Below are 13,172 nucleotides of genomic sequence, written 5' to 3'. Positions count from 1 at the left end.
TTCAAACTCATCACTTACCCCTAAGGAAAAGCACCATGTATTACAGAAATACTTTTGATATGAAGATTTCCATATCAGTTCTCTTCGTATATTCTTTAAAAAGTGTTTTAGAAACAAAGGAAAGTGGTCCTCACCCTAATTGTTTACCATTTAGCCACATATATTATTTGGGCATCAGAATAGGCTTAGTAAAACCTAATTAAGATCAAGACATTCTTAACTTGATAATTCCCTTAACAGCAGAGAGGAAGTGCTATGCTTTGCAATTACGTGGGCCATTGAACACATGAAGTAAAAGGGATTAAACTTGTTATGACTCATGAACATGCCCCCAAATTACCCCAATCCCAGTGTTATCTGGTTTAAGGGAAAATGAATTTGCAGAAAACAAAGAGGTACTTTGTCCTCGAATCCCTGAGATCTTCAACAACAAAATCTGCAGTTTGACAGTGTACTGGCCTGACCACAGGGCAGTGGGAAGAACTCTGGGGGCTCAGCCATTTGTTGCCTGTCTGGTGAAGTCATAAGTCATAGGCTCCCAAATCTCTCTGTGAAGTGGACATAAAAGTACTTGGCCAACCAACGTCACAGGATGCTATATGAATCTCACACATTATTTTAAAGAAGTAAGAAGCAAAATCACGAACTGAGGCTGAAATGGTGGGTAAGCATCCAAATCCTGAGAGGTGTAGCTAATTATGCCAAAAATGAGTTTTGTTCTGAGAATATGTAGTTCAATAAATTAAAGCAGGCAAGTGACAAGATCCTATGGAGATGCTTAAAGTATTGCTCTGGTCACTAGACTGTTGGATGTGAGGCATGCAGTTAAAATACCATCCCTGTGGACCATGCCATAGGTGGCAGGGCCTTTTTCTGAAATGGCAGCAGCAGGACGGTGACAAATGCACAGATGTGAGAGCTGTGGAGGAGGCAGAAATGATAGGATGAATTCTAACAGTGGCTTACTTTCTGCACTGGCTGCCTGCGGCTTAAAGCTGGCCTCTGCATCTTTTCCAATGTCTGTTTCCTGTTCACCGTCATCACCTCTCCATCCAGAACGTCCTTTCGCAGGTGTTCCCTGGCCCCTGCACCCAGAGCCGCATGAAGTCAGCTCGCCTTATGCTCTCACAATACCTTTTGGCCAAGTGCTGCATTGGTCAGTGTTACATTACATTGTTGCATTAACAGTGTTGCATTGACAGTGTTGCATTTTGCCTACCTGTCTGTGGGATTGTCTTGCTCTGACTGACAGCATAACAGTTCCCCAAAGATGTCCACATTCTATTCCCTGAAACTTGTGAACATGTTACCTTATATGGCAAAAGGCTCTTTGCATGAAGGGTTAAGTTAAAAAACTTACCATAGTGAGATTACCCTGGATAATATGGGTGGGTCCAGTGTAATTACAAGGGTGTTTGTAAGAAAAGTAAAAGGGCGATATGACTATGGAATAATCATCAGACAGATGTAGTGTTGAGGACTTTGAGGCCGGAGGAATGGCCACATGCCAAGGAACCCAGATAGCCTCTAGATGTTGGAAAAGGCAAAGAAATGGATCCTTCTCTAGAACATCCAGAAAGGAATGTAGCTCTACCGACACCTGGATGTTAGCCCTATGAGACCCAGGTCAGAATTCTAACCTACAGAATTATCATGTAATACATTTGTGTTGTTTTAAGCCACAGAATTTGTGCTAATTTGTTACGGTAGTAATACTAAGTGATGATACTTGCACCAGACTGTTAGCATCTCAAGGGGAAGGACTACATCTTTGATCTCCTGAGGCATCCCATACAGAGGCCCTTTGTGTTTGTGATATCACTTTCATTGAATACCACAGCCTCCCTCTACCTTTCCTGCCCTTTTAAAAATCATTTTCTTGGGGCACCTGGGTGGCTCAGTCGGTTAAGCGTCCGCCTTCAGCTCAGGTCACGATCTCACGGTCTGTGAGTTCGAGCCCCGCGTCGGGCTCTGGGCTGATGGCTCAGAGCCTGGAGCCTCCTTCCGATTCTGTGTCTCCCTCTCTCTCTGCCCCTCCCCCGTTCATGCTCTGTCTCTCTCTGTCCCAAAAATAAATAAAAAATGTTGAAAAAAAAAATTTTTAAAAAAATCATTTTCTCCCTTGTAGAGATATGGAAAAATAATTCAGGAAGTGTGTTGATAAACACAGTCTTTGGTTTCCTTTGCATTTGGAATGGCCTTGCAGCATTTTAAAGGTGCTTTCACCTTTAAATCCTCAATGGAAGATTAATTAATTAATTAAATCCTCAATGGAGATTTACTATCTCCAGCTAAGAGTGGACTTTATCCACATTATGATTAAAATAATGTACAAATAGGGGCACCTGGGTGACTCAGCATCTGACTTTGGCTCAGGTCATTCTCTCCTGATTCTTGAGTTTGGGCTTGCTGCTGTCAGTCTGTCAGCACAGAGCCCGCTTCAGATCCCCTGTCCCCCTCTTTCTGCTCCTCTCCTGCTTGTGCTCTCCCAAAAATAAATAAATAAATAAATAAATAAATAAATAAATAAATAAATAAATAAAAATAATAATGTACAAATAGGGCAGAGAATGTAAAAAATGAAAACAGTTGTGTTGCATGAGAAAGTAAAGCTTTAAATTTGTTTTTGTGTGGGGGCCACCTGGGTGGCTCACTGGTTGAGCATCCAACTCCTGATTTCCGCTCAGGTCATGGTACCACTGGTCGTGAGACTGAGCCCTGAGTAGGGCTCTGTGCTGACTGTGTGGAGTCTGCTTAGGATTCTTTCTCTCCCTCTCTCTCAAAATAAATAAATAAACATTAAAAAAAAATAAATTTGCTTTTGTGTGGTTATTGTAACAATACTTTGTCTTGTAGCCAGTACTGCTGCTGAAGGAACACCACCTTCATGGGCCCTTGGTTTATAAAACACTTGCAGTGGACAGTATCTTAGGGGTTATCTACTACTGCAGTGAACCCCCCAACTTTAAGAAGAACTGAGACCCATCTTTGTCTGCAGTAAAAGAAAGCAAGATCAGAAAGTCGTGCCTCACACCCAAGGCTAGTGGTCTGAAGCTACAAGTAGGAAATGTCAACTCTCATTTACTGCCTGTGCCAAGATGCTCTTTATAACTTTATACAGCCTGCCATATACCTGTTGACAGATGCTGCCATTAATTAACTTAGAGTGGGTATTGGTTGGGACATTGAGCTTCTCAAACTTCCTATAATGGTTTTGGATATTTAGTAAGTTCTCCCTTCACTTTAAGATTAAAAAAAGGAAGACGAGGAGGGATTCTACTCAGTAACAATGGCGGCAGTCACAAAGACTCAAATACATTTGCATTTTTAATCTTGCCTTTTGGCACAATTCATATTTGCGTCATTGAGACCCTCTTCTGGAAAAAGAAAAAACATATAATTTCTAATGTAACCTAAGACAACAAAATAAAAGAGATGACAAAACATTTTTTCCCATTTAAGGGTCCCATAAAGAATATTCATTTATCCACCATATAATTTTTTTCCAAATCACTAAATCTGAGACTTTTAAAATGAATTATATTTTAAAATACACTTTTGATATTTCGACATTAGAGACTCAGTTAATATTAATATCCATCTCTGGATTTCCTTACATTAAGGTCTATGCATATTTCCTTTTGTCAGAGATTTGATGTGGGTATACACTTCAGAGATTTTACACACCATTAATCTTCTAATGACTGCTTTTGAAGGATAATTTTATTTTTTCCAAAGTATATTAAGTCATATTTTTAAAGAAGCCATTGGATTTTCAATGATTTTTGAAGTCTGATAATTTCATTTCCTTTCCAATGCCTTGAATCCTTTATAAATACAAAGTGAAGGTCATCAATTTCAGTACATAATTCCATCAGGTGAAGGGCTTCATACACTTCTCTACTTCCCCCTTTATTTTCTCCCCCTGTTTATTCATTCAAAGTTGGTTTTTCATAGTACAAATGCTTGTTCTTATCCTGGGTATGAATATCATGCATTCTTTCACATTAGCCAAAGAACCATTCAAATATATGAAACCTTTTAAAGGCAGATGAAAAATAATTATGCTCATTAGAAGGGGCACTGAGGTACAAACACAGTTGTCCAAGAGAAGTAACTTCAGCAAATTAAAATGTAGAAGGTAAGAATGCATCAATATGCAAAGAAGCAACTTTCTATACTTTGTATTGGGAATTAGAAAGGGCAACATCTGATGTTTGATAGTCAAAAGGCCAAAAAGTAAAGGGAGGGATTTGTGAGAATTATCTAAGGTTCCTAGGCATATTTTACACCACAAATTCTCCAGTGATTCTCAAATATTAAGTACTTTCAGTGGTAGAGGAAAGTAAGTAATCATGTTTACTGGTGAGTCTGAGGGATATAGTCTCAAATAGCACCTCATTAGTAGGAGTTCCTTTGGAATCTTGATTCTACCCAAATTCTTTAAAATTTGAATTTTTAAATTTTTATTCTAAATTTTAATTTGATATAAAATATTTTAATATACTTACCACAGCTAAAATTGATATTGCACAAAGATATACTTATGGTTTCTCATACCCCCATATACTGCTCTGTTTCCAAGGGTATCCATACACATTTGCAAAGGATGCTTGCCTCCAGAAAACACTTGTCTGCTATTGAGACAGAAAAATAATGTCCTCTGAACATTTTTATCATTTTGAGTTCATGTCACCAGGTCAGTCTCATCTACATATTTTGCCTTCTATTTTCTAAATCAATCCTCCCTCCACACCCAATGCAAAATTTAAACCTATCACTCACACTAAGGTGTTGAATCTTTTCTTTTCATACTTACTTACATTGTAGAGTTCCCTTTTCATTTTCAATGTCCTATGCATTTCACCTCTGCTTATCTAGCATCACTCTCCAGGCATTACACCATTCCTCAAATCTGTACAGACCCTATTCACAAACTTTGGGTTCTAACTGTCAGATTTTTCTCCTAATGTGACTCCACCATGGAGAAAAATAGGTTAGCTGAGAGGCAACAAAAAATTCCAACAAGAACATACTAATGCCTCACCAGAGAGACATATGAATGCAAAAGAAATCCACATTGAAGTAGAGAAAGGAATGAGAAATGAAGTCAGATCTTTTCACACAGCCTGAGGAAAGTTTTTTTTTTCATGTGTGTATGTGGGTGCACACAGGCAGACATATGTGTGTATCTCTGCATGTTTTATCCAAAATGGTACGATGTTGTGCCATATTCATAGCACATCAACACTATGAATAGGAGAATCCTTTCTCATATGGCCCTAGCCATGACGAACCATGAGACCATAATAGGGGAATTCATATGCTGAGGTATTTGTGGTTTAGCTATAAAATAAGATGACTGAACTGGATGCCTTTTAAAATTTCTTCTAGGCAAGACAGAAAAATACACTAAAGCACAAATAAAGATAAGAAATAATGAAGTAAATAACCAAAAACTTTTCTTTACCTTTTCCTCCCACTCTAGATGTTCAAACTGACTTCTGTTGATATTCCTAAGAATAAAATTAGAAATATGATATGCTGGGAGATGTGTTGTTATGTGTGTAGAAGAGAAGGGCTCTAATCAAATAGATATGCTGAACATTTTTACCCAGGTCCAGGGTTTGCCCCTCATTGTGTGCATGGAGTGTGGTAATTTACAAAGCACTGTCATATGCATTATCTCATTTGAGGCCAGCGAAATAGACATAGTGACATTAATTTATATGACCAATAAGGACTAAAGATTAGAATGACCAAGTCATTGATTCAGAAGTACACAACTCTAAGCCAAAGGAGCTCTGCAAGACTAAGGCAGTTTGGATGGGGCCTCTGTTAATGCTGGCATCAAAATGTGCCATAGAATTCATTAGGAGTACTTTGATTTCTTGTCAAGACTATCCTAGCCTCTCCAGAGTATTTGTTAATAAGAATAAACCTGTTGCAGAGTATTTATAGCAGCATGGAGCATGGGCTTCTCCATTTCATCTTTCTCATAGACTTTTAGAGCTAAGCCAAAAATAGGACACATACAAATCTTTATTACTCTTTGTGAGGTAAACCTTCATGTTTTTAATATTATAGCAGGTGTTTTGATAATCTACAATTTGTTGCTGTTAGCAACTGTCAGGGAATAAATATGGAGAATGAAAGAATAACCCAATTTTTACAATAGAATACAAAAGGCTTAAAATAATCCCAGCTGGCAGTATTAGCAGTATAATAGCATGGCACATATAATATACAAAGATGTATATCTAGAAACAACTATTGACAAAAATATCCATCTTTGTCCCAGATTTTATTAGAAATTGGAACTTAAAATTAGTTTTAGTCAGTAATGTTTCAAAAAATCAAATCAGATCAAATCAAATCAAATCAAAACTGGTCAAGAATTTTCTCTTAAGAGGGGTACCGGGGTGGTTCCAGGGGCACCTGAGTTAAGCATCTGGCTCTTGATTTGGTCCCAGGTCATGATCTCAGGGTTCATGAAATCAAGCCCTGCATTGGGCTCCATGTGTTGACAATGCAGAGCCTGCTTGGGATTCTCTCTCTCCTTCTCTCTCTGCCCCTCCACTGCTCCTGTTGCCTTCTCTCTCATAATAAATACATAAAATTTAAAAATTAAAAAAAAATAATTTTTTTCAAATAATTTCTTCCAAATGACAAAAAAGTTGGGAAAAAATGGTTGGAACTGATGATTTGATCATACTTATAAATCATAAAAGTTCTCTCAAATTTGGTCAAGATACTGATTTCTTTTTCTATATTCAGGATATGTTGATTTAAAAAGAAGATAATATTTTCTAATTGCCAGTTTCTCTGAGAGCTAGGATTTAAAATTTGGAAAGCAATTTCACTGCTAGTTATGACCAACTAACCAGTATAAAATCAACTCTCTTACCAAATATGAAAGCTAGGTACTTTAAAAAAGAAAAGAAATGAATTTGATTAAAAGTACTATAAAGCTTCCTACACAATTAGGACTTGAGGGGTCAACATCTCAAAGAAAAGGAAAACACATAGAGGTGAGCACATTATTATATATCATTCATCCTCTTAAGAATTTGCTGTTTCAGAAGTAGAGAAAGGCAAAAGGCTGAAAATCAGAGCAAAGCTTTTGGCAGTCCACAATGCTGGAGACAAAAATTGGAGACAAAATTGGAGATTAAATTGGAACTCTAGTGTGCCAATGAGTAGTGCCCTTGGTAAACATCCAGGATTTCAATTGGAACCCCTAGAAAGCTATCCCTTAGCCAAAAAGCAAGCTAGAAATAGACACGCTAACACACACACACACACACACACACACACACACACACATACAGGAAAAACAACTTCAAATATATTTCATGCTAGGATAAATTGGGATTTTCTGTCTCTACTGTAATTACCTACACACACACACACACAAATCTCCTCTCCAAGGAAGATATAATCATAGACAATCTCTATGGATTTCTACCTAAAATGTTCAATACTCAAAAGTTGCCAAAATTTTTTTTACATGCCAAAATTACAAGAAGAAATACAAAAAGATCCAAGAGAAAAACAGAAAATAGAAACAGATGCTTAAGTCATCCAGATAGACATTAAAAGCATTAATATGTTTAAGAAAATAGAAGACATGATGGAGATCTAAACAGGGAACTAAAATAATCAAATGTAACTTTCAAGATTGAAAAAAATATATAATAAAAAGGAAAAAAATCAGCAGATGAGTTAACAGCAAAAGGAGAGAGGACTAAATAACTGGAAAATATCTCATTTGAAAATATCTAGACTAAAGCACAAATACATAAAATCTAGAAAATAGAGTAAGAATATGGGAGACATAATGAAAATTACTGACATAAATGTAATTGAAGTCCCAGAAAGACAAATGATAATGGTGAGGAATATTTGAAATATGTTAATATAATAAAAAGATTCTGAAGCTGCCATAAAATCCTACATCCTAGACTCAGAACATGCTGCAAACCTCTTGAAAGATAAATACAAACAAAGCAACACCTTGGCAAATCATGATAAAATTACTGACATAAAAAACAAGAGAAAAATCTTACAAGCAGCCAGAGGGAAATGAGTACATATACCTTTCAAATGAGAAATGATAAGATTACCATGGAATTTTCAATAGGAAATAATGGAAGCCAAGAGACAATAGAATGATGGGGGGGGGGGGGGAAACCCCTCCAATCTAGAATTCCACACCCAGTAAGTATACCACTCAAAGACGAACTACGAAATGTTCACTCAAACAAAACTGACAGAATTCATAACAAGTGGACTGCACTAAAATAATAACCATTATAATAATAAAAGAGATGTTTAGGTTGCAAAGAAAAGTGTTTCCCAGGTAGAACCCTAAAAATGTAGAAAAGAATAAAGAGCAAAGACCAATACTTTAATACGTATTGAGTCTATTACATAATAAAAATAATTTTATTATGTTTTATATACACATGGAAATAAAAGCATGACAATAAGAAATAAATAAACAACAAAAACTAGAGAGACTAAGTGATAAACCATTGTATTAAATGTGGTAGGTATTCAAATGTGTATCATACTCTATTAAGTCAACATTAAATGTGGTAATATCCAAGGTAATCACTAAAATATATTGTAATGGATTTATAAGCCTCAGGCTAATAATGGTGGAAAATGGAACAATAAATAATATTCTTGACATATTAAAAGAATGTAAGAAAATGAAGAAACAGGTAAATAGAATAGATTGGATGCTAGAGAGAATGTGGAGAAACAGGAACCCTCTTGCACTGTTGGTGTGAATCCAAACTGGTGCAGCTGCTCTGGAAAACAGTGTGGAGGTTCCTCAAAAAGTAAAAAATAGACCTACCCTATGACCCAGCAGTAGCACTGCTAGGAATTTACCCAAGGGATAGAGGAGTGCTGATGCATAGGGGCACTTGTACCTCAATGTTTACAGCAGCACTTTCAACAATAGCCAAATTATGGAAAGAGCCTAAATGTCCATCAACTGATGAATGGATAAAGAAATTGTGGTTTATATACACAATGGAATACTATGTGACAATGAGAAAGAATGAAATATGGCCTTTTGTAGCAACGTGGATGGAACTGGAGAGTGTTATGCTAAGTGAAATAAGTCATACAGAGAAAGACAGATACCAGATACCATATGTTTTCACTCTTATGTGGATCCTGAGAAACTTAGCAGAAGACCATGGGGGAGGGGAAGGAAAAGAAAACGTTAGAGAGGGAGGGAGGCAAACCACAAGAGACTCTTAAAAACTGAGAACAAACTGAGGGTTGATGGGGGTGGGAGGGAGGGGAAAGTGGGTGATGGGCATTGAGGAGGGCACCTGTTGGGAAGAGCACTGGGTGTTGTATGGAAACCAATTTGACAATAATTTTCATATTAAAAAAATTAAAATAAAAAAATTAAAATAAAAAATAAAAAATAGAATAGATCAAATAGAAAACAAATGGTAAAACTGGTATACCATTAATTTCACTAAATGTAAATAGACTGGATATTCTAATTAAAAGGCAGAGATTGTCAGAGTGTAACTAAAGCAAAAATTAAATCAAAATAAAAATAAAGTCATGCTTACAAGATGCCCACCTTAATTATAAGGATATAGACAAGTTAAAGGTATGAAAAATAGCCCCTACACAAACACTAAACTAGATAAAGCTGATGTAGTTATACTAATAGCAAACGGAGTAAATATTAGAGCAAAAAGCAAGATGTTACGATAAAAGGGAATGTCCACCAGTGAGATATAATCATTTCCTATTAGCCTATAAAGAAGGCAAGAACTGACATATCTAAAGTAGATACAGAAAAATTCATATTCATAATGGGAGATTTTTAACATAGCTGTCTCAGTAACTGACAAAAGTGGAGACATACATGAAAATCAATTTTTAAAAGAAAATTTGAACTACACTGTTAACAAATTTAATATAGTTGGGTGTGCATAAATTGTTTCATCTGGCTACTGAAAAAAATGTATTTTCAATCTTCATATGTCATTTTTTCTCAGATTATGGTGGGTTTAGCCTACAGATCTAGTAATTTATTTTTATGAAAAAAGATAACTAGACAATTCCTAAATATTTGAAAATTAAGTGAGAGCTTCTAAATAATCATGAGTAAAAGAATAAGTCACAATGGGGATTAGAAAATATTTATCAAATGCAAATTAAAACATAACACAACACAACTCATGCAATGCAGCTAAAGGGAAATGCTTGGGGTGTCATGATTACAGATAAATTTACAGCACAAAATCAAATGTATGCTTAATGGTCTACAATTAATAAGCTTGCAATTTGTACACTCAAGAAGTTAAAACAAACCAGTAAATTTAATCTAAATAAAATAGAATGAAATAATAGTTAAGAACAGAATTAATAATGTGGTGTATCACATTGATTGATTTGTGAACCAGTTCTGCGGCCCAGGAATGAACTCCACTTGAACATGGTGAATAATTCTTTTAATGTACTGTTGAATTCGATTTTCTAGCATCTTGTTGAGAATTCTTGCATGCAAATTCAGGGATATTGGCCTGTAATTCTCCTTTTTAGTGGCTTCTTGGATAGAGAAGATGTGAAATACTCAGTGATGAAAAAGAATGAAATCTTGCCATTTACAACAATGTGAATGGAACTAGAGGGTATTATGCTAAGTGAAATAAGTCAGAGAAAGACAGATTTCATATGATTTCACTCATGTGGAATTTGAGAAACTCAACAGATGAACATAGGGAAGGGAAGGAAAAATAAGATAAAAACAGAGAGGGAGGCAAACCATAAGAGACTCTTAAATACAGAGAACAAACTGAGGTTTTCTAGGTGGGGGGGACAGGGGGGTTAAAACGGGATGGCCATCAAGGATGGCATTTTCAGGATGAGCACTGGGTGTTTTATGGAAGTGATGAATCACTGGGTTCTACTCCTGAAGCCAAGACTATACTGTATGTTAACTAACTTGAATTTAAATTTAAAAAAGAGGAATAGAATTAATAAAACACAAAAACAGAAAATAGAAAAAAAACTGAGCCAAAAGCGGCTTCTTAGAGAAAGGTGAATAAAATTTAATACATGTTAACAAAACTGTTCGAGAAAAAAAGGGAAAAGGAAAAAATTATCAATATCAGGAAAAAGGGAGGATATCACTATAGATGTGATGAAAATTTCCCAGAGATAACAGTCATGAATCTCCAAACACTGTTAAGTTAAAGAAGCCGGACTCAAAAAGCACATGCTAAATGGTATCATATATGAAGTTCTGAAACGAACAAAACTAATATATTGTGTTAGTAGTCAAAACAGCAGCCACCTGTAAGGTTCATTGTTTGGAAAGCCCTGGGAGTGGGATTTCCGGGGCACTGTTCTGCTCCTGTTCCAAGTAGTCTCTATGTCAGTGTATTCTGCTTGTGAGAATTCATTAAGTTGTATGTGATGTGTGCACTTTTCAATGTGTGTGCTATAGTTCAATGAAGTACCTATTTTAAAATAGAGATTGTGTTGTGAACTTAATAAAACTAATATAAAGTTTATGAAATAGACACATGTCATCTTCAAGATATGGGTCACTGATAAACCTGCTGAGTGTTTGTGCCAGGAATGTTTTAACTCCTTCAGCTGTAGTCTTGCATGAGAAACACTCGATGATTTTCTGATCAACAGAAAAACAGTGTCTTAAAAAAGGAAAGCTAGGGACGGACAAAAAGAAGAATAGTAACGTTTCCCAAAAGCTGGGGAAGAACACTTAATCTGTTAGATTGTCTCCTGGATTTTATAGTCTTGCAAATTTTATGAACAATAAACATGAACAAAGTCCTTTTAAAAAAAATGGAGTGAAATTGTTTGTAATTAAATTGAAGCATGTATAGGAAAGAGGACGTGGGACCAGATAAACTAGAACTGTAATTCTTAGCATCTCCCTCCCACTTCCCAGGGTGATTTCCAACCCTGATTGGAAAGAATGTTCTCAAACTTACAGCTTGTTCCCTACCTGGAAAGAGTGTTCTCTACACATTTTTCCTATTCATCATCAAGAAGACTTCAAGGAAGATGGTAGTTGTATCATAAAGGAACAGCCCTCATGCTAGATATCCAAAAATATAGGGTTGCAATCTTATTACATACCCTGATCATACAGACTGTAAGACCCAGGAAAAATTACTAATATCTGTAAGTTTCCATTCTTTTATTTATAAAATAGGCATAATGTTGCCTATGTTAAAGAGTTTTTGTGAAGCTCAATGTGGATGACGACGGTCAAGTTTGATGAGCTAAGAAATGTGTTGCCTTATATTTACTCGCAACAATAGGAATATCTCAGGTTTATCAGTTTAGCAACCCCTTTAGATTATTCAAGGTAACAGATATTTAAACAGACGCAGATACATACAACCACGTTGCCAGGGGAATACCTACAAAGTCTCAGCATTAAGACTTCTGCTTGTTGGGCACCTGCATGGCTCAGTTAAATGTCCGGCTTTGGCTCAGGTCATGATCTCATGGTTCATGGGTTCAAGCTCCACATCGGGCTCTGTGCTGACAGCTCAGAGCCTGGAGCCTGCTTCAGATTCTGTGTCTCCCTCTCCCTCTGCCCCATCCCCGACTTGCGCTCTATCTCGCTCTGTCTCTTTCTCTCTCACTCACTCTCTCAAAAATAAAACATTAAAAAAAAAAAAGAATAAACCCAACAATCAAGTATCAAAAATTCCTTTTTGTGTTATATAGTTTCTTAACTGCAGTTTGAAATCCCATATCAGGATACGCAGTATATGGTTCATCCACATTTTCCCTCATGAAACAAGATGCTTGCCGCCAATATTGATACCACAGCCATGAAACCAGGATGTTTAATCAAATCACTTGTGTGTAATGCACTCTTTAAATGGAATCACCTTGGATACAGTACCAATAACCACAGAATAACCAACTCCCTGAAGCATAAAGGAATCCTCTTGGCTTATAATTATTTTCTTCACTAGGAAAATTACTATTTGCTGAGATTTTAACAAACGAATGTTTTTCCTGTTCCAAACTTTGTCATAGTTTTTGAGGCTCTGAAGTTTCATTAGCTCGTCACTAATTAGAAGCACCTCAGCCTGGCCTACTTTCAAAACCAGCACTTTTGATACAAATCCGATTGCTTT

The 13,172-nt window shown here is 36.3% G+C and overlaps 1 protein-coding gene across 5 annotated transcripts in view; it reads right to left on the bottom strand.

The window, feature by feature from the left end:
* The window catches only part of FGF14 (fibroblast growth factor 14), a 618,400-nt gene that overhangs the window by 151,091 nt on the left and 454,137 nt on the right, over window positions 1-13,172 (bottom strand). Inside the window, exon 1 of one of the 5 annotated variants that reach the window (XM_058743469.1) lies at window positions 967-1,091. The exons of the other annotated variants lie outside the window; for them this stretch is intronic. The gene's annotated coding sequence lies outside the window, so the exon portion shown is untranslated. Of the gene's footprint in view, window positions 1-966; window positions 1,092-13,172 lie in introns of those variants that run through there. 5 annotated transcript variants of the gene reach the window in all.

The sequence above is a fragment of the Neofelis nebulosa genome, chromosome 1 (genome assembly GCF_028018385.1).
Source record: "Neofelis nebulosa isolate mNeoNeb1 chromosome 1, mNeoNeb1.pri, whole genome shotgun sequence".
NCBI classification, from domain to species: domain Eukaryota; kingdom Metazoa; phylum Chordata; class Mammalia; order Carnivora; family Felidae; genus Neofelis; species Neofelis nebulosa.
The sequence above is the reverse complement of the archived record's forward strand: the minus strand, read 5'-3'. Positions and strand labels throughout refer to the sequence as shown.